The sequence below is a fragment of the Zonotrichia leucophrys genome, chromosome 2, assembly GCF_028769735.1.
Source record: "Zonotrichia leucophrys gambelii isolate GWCS_2022_RI chromosome 2, RI_Zleu_2.0, whole genome shotgun sequence".
Classification (NCBI taxonomy): Eukaryota; Metazoa; Chordata; class Aves; order Passeriformes; family Passerellidae; genus Zonotrichia; species Zonotrichia leucophrys.
Genome location: NC_088171.1, coordinates 143,402,600 through 143,417,266, shown reverse-complemented (window position 1 = coordinate 143,417,266; position 14,667 = coordinate 143,402,600). Strand labels below are relative to the sequence as shown.

The following is a 14,667-nucleotide window of genomic DNA, read 5'->3' as shown; positions in this document are numbered from 1 at the left end:
TTCTCACTTATAGTGGGAGCTATGTTTTTAAAATCAGAAAGCAGCCAGTAGCAAGTCTCATTCTGCTGCCTCTGAGCCATCAAAATGCCCTGGTTGCAAATAGAGGTCCACTGGCTCCAAAGTCTGTAGCATACAACTTGCTTTGGGAGATGCATCTTCCCAAACTATTTGAGCAAAACCTGTGAAACTTTGGGCTGAGAGCTGGACCAACTCCATTCTGTGTTGATCCAAATCCCTTGCAAAACCTCAGACTGAGGACGCCAGGACCATCCTGAAGGGCCCAAGTCTGGGATGCTACAAGGCAGGAATGCTAGAGTCCAATGAGAAAGAAAAATGAAAAATAGCAATGAGCTCAAATATAGTTTATTTCAAAATTTACTTTGATTTCAGATGGTCTGAGTTACACTGTGATCTATCAGCCAGGTATCTCTCTCACCTGAGAGGGGAATCAGAGAAAAGGAGGAGGTGGCATCTGTGCATACATCTGATGGAGAGGAAGATGGAATTCCTAAAGCTTGTTTCTTCAGAGAATGGGATTAATTCTGCCTTTGAGAAGGTTGTTCTTACTCATTTAAGAAAAGTTCTCCTGTGTAGAAATAAACAGACAAAAACTGGTCATCAATCTTCATTGAAGCTTTTAAAAATGCTTCTTAGGTACTATGGATGGAGTGAGACCAAAATCTATCCTGTTAATTTCTTCCACTATCAAATATGAAGATATGCCACTCACTTTACTGTGCCCACCTGTGCCATTTTTTATTCTTGTGGTAGCTGGTTTGGGTTCATGCTTTGCCTGATGGTACCTGCTGACTTCACAGGTTCAGCTTTGACTGTACTGTTTTGGGCTTTGTTTTCTTTTTAAATATCTTCAGTTGAAAAAAGTAAATACAAATAACTATGCATCATGGGCATATTTGGATTTAGAGCTAAACTGGAGGTGTCATGGAGGTACCTGCTGAAGAGGCCACACAGACCAGTGTTCCTGCACCTCAAAAAGACCTTGCAGTTTTCTAAGTACTGTAAAACCAAGGTCTCAAAACCCAAATTTTTAGTGTTGTTTCAGTGGAACATAGAGGTTTTTCAGTATATGTGAAAAATATCATATTGCTTCCCTTTAATTGCTGAGCCATGAATTTCATGGGTCTAATTTCACATACTCCCACATTAGAAAATGCACTGTATAATCTCTCTCCATCTCAGCTTCTCCATCAATCAACTGGGAATAATAGCAACTGATTTAGGAGTACTATGGACTTTAATTAATATGTGTACAGCATGTTGAGATCCCTGAAGAATAAGACACTTTAGAACATCAAAGAATAAACAATGACATTCTTTGTCGTATGTCCTGGAGTCAAGAGACTTTAACATTAAGCTTCAGACCTATAAGGGATTCAGACAGAATCCCCTTACAGCACTAAGTAAAACCAAAATGTGCAGCTGCCAACAATTCTATATTAAAAAAAAATCACAAGCACTTATTTCCTATAGTCTCAATCTGAGCAAACATTTCTGTGTGTTTTCCCACTCCTTGCTCTATCTTACTATTGCTGAAATTTTCAGCTCCAGACTATCACAGGGTGATCCTCATTAGCTCTGTGATGCCAAGGAGTGATGCTTGAGGTTCTCACATCAACATCACCAGCACAGGCAATGCATCTGATAAATCTCAGCTGATCTCTGGATGTCCATGAGGCCTGCCCATGGTCAGAATGGGCAGAATATGGTCCATAATGTGCCCTAGAGCAGAGCCAGTGCAGCCAGCTTTGGAGCTGAGTGGTCACACTGCAGTGCCTTCCCAAGTCAGCCATCAGTAGTGCCATCCTCCATTCTCACCCTGCTGGTCCTCCACACAGCAGTGGATTCTGCTAGTGCAGCCAAATTTGGCTTCTGGCCCTGCTGAAGGTTTGTGAAGGTATTGGAAGACCCTAAGAATTTTTGGTTTCTGTATCCTCACTACAAAGTGAAGAAGTAATCCTCTTGGAATTACTGGCAACCTGAAGTCAGGACTTCCATCTTTCACTCACCCATCTCCAACACTCTAAAGAGAAGTGTAAGATAAAATGTCATTTATCTCTGGAGAAGATTCTTTCTTTGAAAAATAGGAGGCAGGCAGAAAGCTTGAGTGAGGATCTCCACTATATCTACAATTAAAGCAAAACCATAGATCAGGTATCACACAGAAACAAGAACAGGGTGTGTATATATATATATATAGTTCCTGCTGCACCCATAGACACAAAGTGCAAAGTGCTCCAGAATTGTGTATTTTTTCTGAGCAAATTATAATTATCAGCAGTTTTAAGTTAATTTCATTAAGTTAATTTCAAAGACTCAGAACCTTAAAATTTTTCCCTGCATCTGCATCATTTATGAATACCATATAATTATAGATATGGTTCGTTATTCATAAACAAAACTACATTTCCCAAATCCTGTGAATATTAATTAAGATTTCTTATAGTTTTCAATGCTTCCAGAACTTAATTCACTTGTCTTTACAAAGACTTTCCAAATGCTTAATAGAAATCACATTTTATGATCACTAAAAGTGTCATTACCCTTTGAAGTCTATAGCTGAGACAGCAAGTTTCTGAATTTTATTTTTTTTACAAGCATAGGCTTTTCATTCATACTTATCCTTAGTTTAGTTTTGTCATTTTTCTGCCTCCTTATTTAGTGTCTGCAGAGGCAGGGAAAGACATCCACAAAGCCAAAGAGACCACTGGAGGTCACACAGGATTAGCACAGAGCACTTTTGAGTCTCAGGCTAGACTCTGGGCTGGTGCAAATCAGCAAAGCTTGACTAGCCAAGGATATGCAGCTGGAGTTTGCAAGGCAGCAAAACTCTCCAAAGAGAGTACAAAAATACACCTGGCATCTACATGATGGTATTCTTCAGTGGAATACATCTTGTGTGTCTGGGGCTGGAATTTCTGAAGACAGAGGGAAATGTTTTCAGGAGTGAGAATGTGTTGCACTGGGAGCTTCAGTCTCTCACAAGACATTAAAAAATGCAGAAAAACATAGAGCAGAGTTGAGTTTTCCAATTTTTCATCCAAAGGAGGAATTGTAAATCTGTAGCTTTCCCTTCCCTCCCTCTTTTCACTGCATTGTTGGCTCTTTCCACCCCCAAGCCTAAAGTGTGTCACCACTTTGCCCTGCCCAGGTTGCAGCTATGAGAGCTGTTCTTCTTCCTCATCCCTAAACAGTCTCTCTTATGGCTCCCTTCAGATGTACCTTGATTCTATTGAAACATTTGAAAAAATTAGAGGGAGAGGACAGATGTTCTCATTTTCCTGGCTATCACTGTTTGGAGTGTGCCAATTTCCAAAACTGGGATTGCTGGATAGCCACCAGTTATCTGCACTCTGCCTGTGCCTCCATGGTGTAAAATCTGCCTACTGGTGACTGCAGGAAAGGTCAAGGACAGGGCTTGTCCTTGCAGTGAAATGGAGGTCACTGGAGCCTGAGGGCCCTGAGAACAGTTTGCGAATGAAAACATTAGTCAGATGTCATGACTGAGGGGAAAAAGGAAGGAACAAGACTCTTCTCTAGGCCATCACATGCATATGACAACAAAAAATTACTCTGCATTATCCTGTGGTTTTTACTATCTTTAAACCATGTTGTCCTCCAAAACATCTGGATGCTACCAATGACTCACAGACTGAACACTTGAAGCTGTGACCATTGCAGATAATTGTGCCACTGCCCTGTGTAGAAAAGATTTTCTCATACATGAGATATTTTTCTGAATGCAAATCTGAGGGACAGTCTGATATCGAGGCTTTGCTGGAAGAATTTTTAGGACAACTGAATAAAATAGAAGAGATGAGACCCTGGGTCTTGACAGCATTCATTCACTCATTCATTCATTCATTCATTCATGAATTTTCAGGAATTCAGTTGTGAAATTACTGAGCTGCAGTATGTTTCATTTTGCATAAATAAGCTTTGTTGTCAATGTTAAGAAAGATGAGAAATGTGACAGTCACCTTTAAAAAGGGTTCAGGGATAAATTTTGTCACAATTCACAGTCAAATCAGTAGAAACAACAAGAAAAGTTGAATTAGTAGATGTGGGTGAACAGAGCCACCAAGCTCATAGTGGAAAAGGTGCTTCAGCTAAAATAATGGAGTTTATTTTAGAAAGCTTTTCATGAGGCCCATGAGTACTGTCTTAGAAAAAAAAGTAAATTTTCACAGAACAAAGGAACAAATCATCATCGCAACTTGAATAAACTTAAAAGACGGAAAGGAAAACTTTAGGATAAATGTTAAATTCATATAACTGAAGGGAGCTCACAGTGGAAATCCACAGAGATCCATGCTCTTAAAGCACATAAAAAACAGTAGAAAGAGAGTGAAAAGATCTATGGCAAAGACTGAAAATTAAGCAATGTAATGAAACCTAGAAAAAACTGGGCAGTTATAGTAAAGTCTCATAAGACTGAAGGAGAGGGAAAAATGGCAGATCTAGTACACATATCAAACAGTATAGAAAGAAATCATATCTGCACAGCCAAGGTTTGTACTTTAGCTTTACTCAGTCATGGTAAAGGTCTGGGAAATGCTGAGTGCAATACCGAATAAAACATCCCTCCAGTGCTCAAGGGCAGTCCAAATTTAAGCAGAGAGCTACCAGAAGGGTACAGGCAAACATAAAGCATCTATCTCTATGCTCTATATAAATTCACAAGATATGAATTGATGAAAAGCCTTTAAATCTAGTGTCTAGTCCCGATGACCCCATTCTTTTCTTATTTACAATCATTGTGAGCAATGGGTTATTAAGGTAAATGGACTTTTGTTTTGACCCTGAGGGGTGGCTCTTCTGTTAAGTAACGTGAGTAACAGCTGTTAGACATTTGTTCAAAGTCCATATCCCAAGAAAAATTACACTTAAGAATAGGACAACAATTGGATATTGACAGACAGGCGTGATGACATAAGTTTTGCAGAATGAGTGATTTTTGAGTATTCACAGTAACCTGGTCTTCAAAGGGTCGATTTTTCACTGGTATTGTAAATTAGACCCCCTATCAAGTCCCTCAGGCTGGACAAGCAGAGACATTGATCATTTCTGAGCACTTCACTCACCAGATGCATCATTACTGACAATACAATCTTTTAAATTGTTTTACAGACTCTTTAATTTTAGGATATCCCATTTTCTTCCCCATTGCTAAAAGATATTTCTAATCAATATCCAGGTTTGTTGCATTCTTTTTCCCCTTCCATGCTGCATTTTACTAGCAGCATTTAGAAAATGCAGCTCTCTCTTTCCAATGATTTACAAGCCCAGGGACCATTCTCACCATTTTGAAAGCAACTCACTGGCATCCTAAAATCTAAGTAATTTTATAATAAGGAAAAGATGGCCCCAGGGTCACAGTCAACATTTTCTTGAAGTGGTGATAGATTTCAAGCTTATCTGGGAAGTAGGAGTACATAATGCATAATGCACTGTTGGACCACAGGCTGAACAGGTGGGCAAATCAAGAGCGACAAGGAGCACAGCATGGGTACATGGACTTGGAAGGTCTCTTATCTTCCCAGTGGGGTGGACACAGGATCCCATACAGGTTGAGCTCTACCTGTTCTTACACCTCTTCCCCTCTCTGGCAGGAAGGCACCTGTGTGTGGCTGGATTAGAGTCAAGGCTGAGGGCTATGAGAGATGTGATGGTGCCATGCACATTAGAGAGTGGAGCTCACATCTCCAGGGTTTAGGTGACATGAAGGACAGCTGACAGCAGAGGCAGTGCAGATTCAGGGCAAAAGAATCATGTTAGAGGCAGAAGATGGATGCTCAGGGGCACAGACCTGCTCATGTTGTTGTGGCTGCTGAACTCAGGGCTGCTCTGCCCACCTTTGGCCAGAGGAGCCTTCAGGTCACTTCAGTCAGGTAAGCATGTGTGGATGGACAGCAACCTGACCTCTGGGAATCTCCCTTCCTGTTTTTCTCCAGGGTAAGCATGGCCATTGAATGACTGTTTTGTCAACTCTTTAAGGTCTGCCCTTAATTTTGAAGAACAAAATATTGCTGCTGTTATGGTGATAAGAGCAGAGGCAGCTTGGCTTCTGTTTTTACACAGACTACAAACAGCAATTCTGCTGTGCAGAGCACTCAGCTCAGTGCATCTTCCTCTGAGCACCTTTCCCCCGGGGCTCATTGGCAGGCATCAGCTCCCTGCCGCCCTGACTGAGTTTAAGGCTCCCTGGCACGGTGTGGAGTGCTGTAACTCAAAGGGCAGCTCCCCTTGGCTGGGGCAGTCGTGTCAGCCCCAGCCCCCTCACCTCTGGAGTTGAAATTATTTGATAAAAATGCCACTGCAGCAGCTATGGGCAGACAGCTCTGCCCCTCCCTTGTCAGTCACAGCTATCTGCCGGCTGCCTCTGCGCTTTTCATCTCCCTTGCAAGTTGGAGGAAAAGAAATAATACATAGCTCAGCTGTTTCTGTCTGTAGGCATTTAAGCTGGTAAGGCTCAGCTGTATAAATCTTCCCAGCTGTGAGAACCTCAGTGCTTTTATTCCCATGATAAAGCCTTTGGCTCTAAATGTGTTTCAGGGATATTCAAAGTGGAAATCTTTCTCTCCATCTGGGGAATTGCTTGGTGTCGACTGACAAGGAAATGGAAGGTCAGTAGCATTAAAAAAAAAAAAAAAAGCACCCTGGGTTATAGAATTAACTTTATACTAAACCTCAGTGTGTGTTTTAGGAAGAGAGGGGTGGGAAGGAGGCATGGGGGAGGGGAGGTTCGACTTGTGCAGAGCCTTTCATTGGAAAACTAATGCAGCCATCCCCAAGGCACTGCGCTGCTAAGATCTGGCATTTTCCTGCTGCAGTGGAAAAGGAAGACCAATACTTTCCTTATAGTAACCTTTGCTGAATAATCAGTGTGGTGACATTGAAGTCAGTTCCAGTGGGAAATAATTGCTGTCGCTCTCAGACACAATATGGAAATAAGATGCCACGGTGACAGCAGCGGTTTTGAAGGGCTGGCAAGGAAATACCGATCAAAGATCAATGTCTGGCAGGCAAAGTGTTCACTTCAAGTCAAGGAGAGAATAGTTTAGGCAGAGAGGTTTCTCTTGAAACTGATAGGGTTTGGGCAGAGAATGGGCAAACTCAAATAAAAACCTGGATACAAGGAAATTTTAGTTTTGCAGATTGGCTCAAAACCCAGAGCTGCACAGATTGCAGCTGAGCAAGGGCAAATCCTAATCTGAAGGGTATTTCAAAGGTCAGCTGCTCTGATGGGTAAGACAGCATCCTTGCTATGGTGCTAGGATTTGGCTTCCACTCTAAGTTCTGCTGAATCTTTTCCCATTGGTGACCATGAACATGACCCCAGTCTCTTTTTCTGCCTCAGTTTTTCACCTATAAAAAGAGCAATGAGCTGTTTCCTTTCTCCAAGGTTGCTGTAAAGGTGTCAAAATGCCATTGCTCAGACAACAAAGTAATGAGCTGAGATGGACTTGAAGCCCTTTTGTTGCCCAGACTTAGGTTATTAAATAAATATGTCTCATTGTTATATAATTATAATTTTCTTTCAAATAAGTCACAAAGAGTTCTGTTTGTGGAACTGATACATATCAGTTTATACCTGGATAAAATTATGGTCCATCCAGCTAAGTTTTATTCTTGGGTCCTTGAAAGCAGTCAGATTTTCTCTTTCTTCACCACCCCAATAGGACTGAATATCCTGGTGTGATCCATGTCCTCAGCAGAAAACTCTATGGGGAAGCTAAAGGAGTCTCTGTCCCAGAGATAAAAAGTGCACAACTATGTTAATCTACTGACAAATTTGATTTTAAAAATGTAACTGAGAGTTTCCCAAGCATATAATAATCCAAATAACTGGCTTCTTATGTAATAATAAAAAGTAAGCAAATAACTCACCTAACTCTAAGGAGTGATATGTTATCAACATTAAAAATACCTTAATGATATTTCTCCTCTGGGAATAAATACATGGTTTTGAATAATATACAGAGCTATCAACAAAGCAGAAGCAAATACAGCACCTACCATTTCCCCTGACTCTCATATTTCTAGGAGGTAAATGAAAGCAAACCAAAGCAAATCACTGTGATCATGAAAACATATGGCATCAAAAGCAAGGGGCTTCCACATGGCTTACATGGGAAACAGATTCTGCCTTCCATCAGCATAATGAGAATTTGTTTCCATGCTGTTTTTATAAAGCAGGCCTCAGCTAGGAGAATAAATATGTTGGTGTCTAAGGATAAATTTAATTATTTTACATTTTTCATTGGTTTTATATGACCAAGGAATGCAACTTCTTGCTTGCCATTAGCAGGACTTGGATGGCTCACAGCTGCCTGCAGTAAATGACTCTAGATAAGCAAGATCTCACAGGAACGAGCTGTAAGAAGGGAAAATAAGGGCAACCTGAGAATCAGCACACATTGTATTGGCAATAACAGCCTGCAATAGAACTCCCAGCTGTACAGATCCAAGGGAGGCTGAACTGGGAAAAGAAGTGGATTCATCTGGCTGGGAAACCTTGACTCAGAGTTTAAGCTTCACCACTGATGCCTCATTTCTAAGACATTTAAAGATGTGTCTCATGAACTTATAAGCCCTCTTACAATCCTGGTGTTGTTTCATATGCAGTGCATGAACCTTAAGTCTTGGGGCAAAATCCAGCCAGATCAGCTGGGAACCTTATAGAGGTTTTTAATTTTACTCACCACAGAGATGGCCTGAGCAGCCAGTAAAGATGTAGCTATTTCTCTCTCCAAAGGAAAAATTAAAAAAATATGTAATTTTCTAGTAGGACTTGAAAAGCTGCTTGTTCTAGCCCACAAGCTTCCTTTATGAAGAACAAACCAGTCCACTTCTCAGGGCAGCCCACCCAGCCCTTTGCCTGCTTTGATCTTTTAGACTGTATGACTCAAATTCTCAAAGTCATTAGTACACACTACACCTACTGATGTGATTTTTGAAAATTGATTTTAGTGGGAAATGGCATCCAAATTCTGATGATGATGGAAGCTAAGCTCTTTTTGAGACAAAATATGGTAGTGTAGAACATCTGCCACAATGAGGAAATGAGGCTTTGCTGATGGTTAAAGCAATACTGAAGGATAATCTTTCCACTATCATTTTAATTGTCTTTCACTCAGAAATTCCTATAGCATTTCCTGTGTCCATGTCCTTTTTTTTTCTCACCTATTATGTCAGATGAAAGACGACCATCAATCAATATGAGTCATGTGCCAGAGCTTGTTTTTGCCAGCTCTGAGGAGGCTGTGCATTAAAATGGGCAGGAAGAAAATTAATGACCTATCGGGCACAAATCACAATTGCAGTGTTTCAGAAGTTGTACAGAGAAAAACTAATTAAACTGACTGCCACATACCCAGGACAGGAAACTGGGAAATGTGCCAAAACAGTTCCCAAAATAGCTCCTTTCAAAAATGCAAACTTTTTTTTTCTCTTCTTTCCTCACTTCCCTCCCCTTTTTAGCCACTCTGACATTTATTTCTGCATAGAACATCCAGGCACTAACTTTCTTCCATCTAGTCCCCAAAAAATTCTGCAGATTAGGGTTAGTGTTCCATGCACAGAACAGCTATTCCTCATTGAAATCCATCACATTTCATAAAAGAGCATAATATTACATCTGATACATCTGATAAAGAGCCACCTCTCTACCAGCATTCCCTGTGGATGGGCCTCAGCCTTGTCCCATCCTCATGGAGTGTGGCCATCCTCATGCTCTTGTTGAAGAAATAGGCAGCAAGATGGAGTTTTGCCAGAAACAGACAATGAAAAAGGAGATTAAACAGTCATATACATCTCCTGAAAACTGGTTGGAGAGAAATGCCACATGAAAGAAATTCACAAGGAGGACTCTCCTTAAGTCGGTTCTGTGCCTGTCTCTGTCCCAGATTTTGACTGGAAGAGTCACATTTTCTGTATGTCACTTCACAATGAAGAAAATCGTGTTTTCTTTTCCAGTTAGGCCCTATAGCTCTCCAGGATAAGAAAATATTTCTAATTACCCATTTATCAAACACCATAGATTCTTTAGGAATAAAAATTGTATGTTGTCCTTTTGTGGCTCCACTATTTCTTTATTTGCATTTAAAACCAAAGTATCATGGAAAGAACCATCTTTGGTGTACATTAGAGAAACAGACGCATAAACTTTTCTAAATATGGCATAAGTGCTTTTGGTTAATTACAACCCAGAACTAGAGCACATACATGCAATGAATGGGAACTTTAGAAGTTTCTCTTATGTCCCAGCTGTCAGAAGGTACCTCATTTCCAAGCTCCTGTAGACAGGAATTCCATCTCTAAAAACACTGTAGTAAGTCAATGTGTTAATTTGTTATTCTGTGACATTAATATGTAGTAGTGGGAGGCTGCATCCCTTTATCTTCAGCAGTCTTATGCTGATTTATGCTAAAGAAGTCCTACAGAGAGGGAGAGATATAAAATGCATGTTACACTGTAATCAACATTAAAAGGAATAAAGTACTTTGGTTTCTACTATCAAGTTTGGCCAGTGATAAAATATTTTTCAGGAGAGCTGACAGCTCCATGCTGCTTTTTCCCAGAAACTGATGGTTCTGGCTCTGGGGAGAAACTTCATACACCCAAGTGCTGCATCATTCTCATAGAGGCACAACACAAAATTCCCACCTGCATGACAGAAAGTTCCTTGAGTATCATCAAGCTAAGCTCAACATGCCAGGAAGCAAGTGAGCAGCAAAGAGATATTGATCACAGAGAAAAAATTTCCAATAGCAATTTTAAACCAATCTTGCCAGAAGGCAGCTGGATTCCAGAGACTGTGACACCAGCTACTGCATCCTTCTGTATAATGCCAGCAGATTTGGGAATCCTTAGAGATCTTTGATGTCAGTCTTTATTCACCACTCAGAAGAGATGTATCTGGGGTTTTTTCCTTTGTTTCCCATGTTTCCCTTGTTGAATTGATCTGTCAGTTCTTTTTGTTTTTATGAAAAAAAATGTTATTTAAGTGTGATCCCATTTAAGGATATATGTGGAGACTGACAGTTTAGATGTTGTTCATCAGTTCCCAGATAAAATATTCAGAAGAAATAAAGTGACTTAGGATCCTGCTTCTCAGTTGTAATTAAAAATTTTAAGAATTTATATTGCAGTGGAAGTCTGAGCCAGCCATGAACCTAGATGGCTGTTGGGAGTTAATTTAATTTAGGTCTCAGGGTCACCTAGGCTTTTTTGAACATACTCTAGTTATTTTTTAAATTGGATGAGATCTTGAGAATGGGCTGAGGGAAGACTGAGTAGTACTCCATACATCTATAGCCTGTGCTAAATTCTGTGCATTTTGGTCATTTCTCCAGAAAGTAAGAAATTTGTTAGACTAAGATAAACTCAACAATGTCAAAAAAGTTTGCTTATGGGTGAAGAGCAGCAGCAGTTTTGAGGATAAAATTCCTGATCCTTTATGCAATACATCCAGGGCACAGTGAACTAAATGCCATTTCTCCAGCCTTTAAACATATATGCACTTAAATCAGCCTTCTGGGATATAGGAGTGTCTGTGCTGGAAGTTCGCCTGAAGTTTAAAGCACTAAAATAGCATTTCAGACGTAGCAGAAATCAACTGACTTTAGAGAAATTGCCACCATAGGATTAACTATTGCCCTGCCAAACTTGCAGCAGCACAGTATTCTCCTCTCTTTGTCAGAGAGGAGAGAGCTGATGTGTGCTCAGAACTGCATGGTCAAAACAGCAGTGAATTTGAGCTGCCCTTTTGCATCCTCGTTTTCAGCATTAAGGAACAACTGCATCAGCAGCTGGGACCAGTAAGAGGCAGGGATGAAAATGTGTGCCAAGTACACATCATGTCCTCTATCTTCAGAAATCTGGCATATGCTTGCACAGTCTCTTGGCTGCTAAGCTGGCCCCTGTTTCCTTATCCTGTCCTCCTCATATGTGCTGGCTGGGATGGTAGTGGGGAAACCTCAGTTAAGTACAGACCAGCAGGGAGACTCTGGGCTGCTGCTGACTGTGAGCTGCTAATAGTCCATGCCTGGAAAATGGTAATTATTATGTCATGCTTGTCTGCTTAAATTTTTGTTCTATTCATGGGTCAGCCCAAAAGCCAGAGCTGTGAGCTGGTTTATAGCTCAGGTCCATTTCTCTCTTGGCTGCATTTTGCTCAGTGCATGTAGTTAGTTTCTAACTGATCAATCTTGTCAACAAGAAATTAGGAAGTATTTAGCTTCTCATTTCTCTGGATATAATGATAGATTCATAGACATTAAGTAGCTGGTACTTACAGCTACCTCATTTTAGCTTAAGCTGTGGCTAAAGCACCACATTTTGATTGTGAGACACAGGATTCAACCTCGTGGCTCCAACTGTCATGTCTAACTCAGGTATGTATCTCAAGGGATAAAGACAAAATTAAAACAAATTCTACTCCTAATACTGTGAAATCTGATTAGTGCAGAAAGGGCAACTCTGAGCTGATATTTGATATGGTGATGATCACATTTAACCCCATTAGTCATTCCTGATTTGCTTAGCATGTGCATCATGCTGGACAAAAAGAAATATTCAGAGACCAAATCAATATGTTTCTTTTAACACTGGGTGTGCCCTTGGTTCTTTCAGCTCACAATGACCTCAAGTGCTGACATTCAGATTGGATTCAAGTTTTTATTCTACTTTACAGAGAAAAGAAGAATAGGGAACTCCTGATTCCAACAATAAGGGAAGCAGGAGTTACAGCCATTCTGAGAATTTAATATAAGTTATTTTGTGCATCACAGTGTATCCAGTGGCACCATTAATTTTTCATTGATCCTCTATACCTAAAAAAAAAAAAGCAGGGTTGTTTGCCAGTATCAGTTAAGCAGAACAATGGCTGTGATTGGAAAAACATTGAACACTTTCTATGTTAGTGTTTTGCCTTGTCACAGTTCTTTTTCTGCTGGGTTACTCTGTTCTGACCTGTCATGAAACACCCGTTCTTTAAGTGGTGTCTTTGCATGTTTTCCCTGTTGGTCTCTTTTTCTCTCTCTTACCGCTTTGTGCAAACATAGTTCTGACAGTGACTTTGGAAAACTTCACAGCTGTTTTTCTTATTCTGAAAAAAGTCACCCCACCACCCACAAAGGAACCCACTTGGCTTTTCTTTATGTCACTGCCATTGTGTGGGTCTGTAAAGAATCCTGCTCCTTAAAAACTGTGCAACCAGCCACTGTTGTGTCATTTTATTCATCTCTTTGTAATTTTGGTTTTGGATAAAACTGGATTTTTTTCTCTAGGACAATGATGTGGGGGAAAGAAGGGAGCAAAATTTTAAAAAGAGAAAAGCCTGATGGTCAGTAAATAATGAAAAACACTGACGTAGCTAAAAAGCCTTCATGAATCAAAGAGTCACCCTGACAAAGGCATGTTGTAGAGCTAGGAGTCAGGGAAACATCTAGACATTTGGCAAATCTAATGAGCTCAAATAACAGATATATTTAGCAGTGCTGTGTGACATGAAGGATGATTCTCATAGTCAGGTTAACCCTTCAACAATGGCAGGCATAATGCCAGTCTTCTGAGCACTGGCTGAGATACTGGGCAGGAAAAGTCCTGTCTTCTCATGGGGAGAGATTGATGTAAATAGGTGTGTAAATAATAGTTTTCCTATTCCACCCTTGTTTTTGTGAGAGTGACATCCACATGAAAAGCTGTGGTAAACTACTCAGTACAAGGTTATCCAAGCAGGCTCAGGGGAAAAAATAAGTATTTGTTCTAAGAATGATGATGATGTTTTTACACCTCTCAGCAGAGCAGAGGCAAGGGGCTCCTTTTCTAATGTCATACAAAAAAGCCCAATCCCAGACCCAACAATGTCAGTTCTGTGGAAGCAGGCTGGGATCAGTAACTCTCTGTGCCACTTAAAGGTGTAGAAGGGCAGAGCAGAATTGTTAAAATCAGGCTTTATCATCTCTACAAATTGTGAGGACAGCACAGTTCCAGGACAAGTCTATCAGGGAGAGTCTTTCACTACAGACAGAAGAGTGAACTGTACTGATCCAGGAGTCAGGAGACTGAGATTAAACCTACCAGTAGCACAACAAAGAGGTGGAAGATTGGATTCAAGTATTTTATCTAATTTATCTATCTTAAGAGACTTATCCGTGCCTCCTGCACAGTGAGGAAAACTTCTCTCTGGGGTTAGCTGAGAGCAGGGCAAGTAACACTCACTGATGTTATGTCTCAGGTTGGTACCTGGTAACTCGCAGTGTCTGGATTAGAACACAGAAATTTTTCAGAGTTTAATTTCAGGGGAAAGCTTTGGTTTCCTTTCAGTTTCAGAAAGAATTAAGAAAATTAGATAAGAGAAATTCCCTCTTTTTTCTGTCCAAGAACATTTCTCCATTTCACCTCTAAATGATATGGGCAGTATGCCTCAAAAGTCCTCAGAGGACCATTGAGGCCTGAGATGGTGTTTAGTTTATCTAAGTAAACTCCATCCTCAGACACTCTGAGGGAGGTGGCTCTCTTTTAGGGAGATTAACACAATGCCATTTTACTACAGAAAAGAGGTTAACTCTGATATTGATAATTCTGCTAACTGCTCAATTATTATAACCCCAGGATAGGAAAAGTCTATGACAGACACTACAG

General features: G+C 40.4%; 1 long non-coding RNA gene across 1 annotated transcript; it reads right to left on the bottom strand.

Annotated features, from left to right (window-relative positions):
• Nucleotides 1-348: 348 nt before the first annotated feature.
• Nucleotides 349-8,172, bottom strand: LOC135443399 (uncharacterized). Its single transcript, XR_010439007.1, has 4 exons — nucleotides 8,038-8,172; nucleotides 7,613-7,765; nucleotides 2,028-2,144; nucleotides 349-586 (listed from the first exon to the last, which is right to left on the bottom strand). It is a non-coding gene; the product is annotated as an uncharacterized LOC135443399 (long non-coding RNA).
• Nucleotides 8,173-14,667: the final 6,495 nt, after the last annotated feature.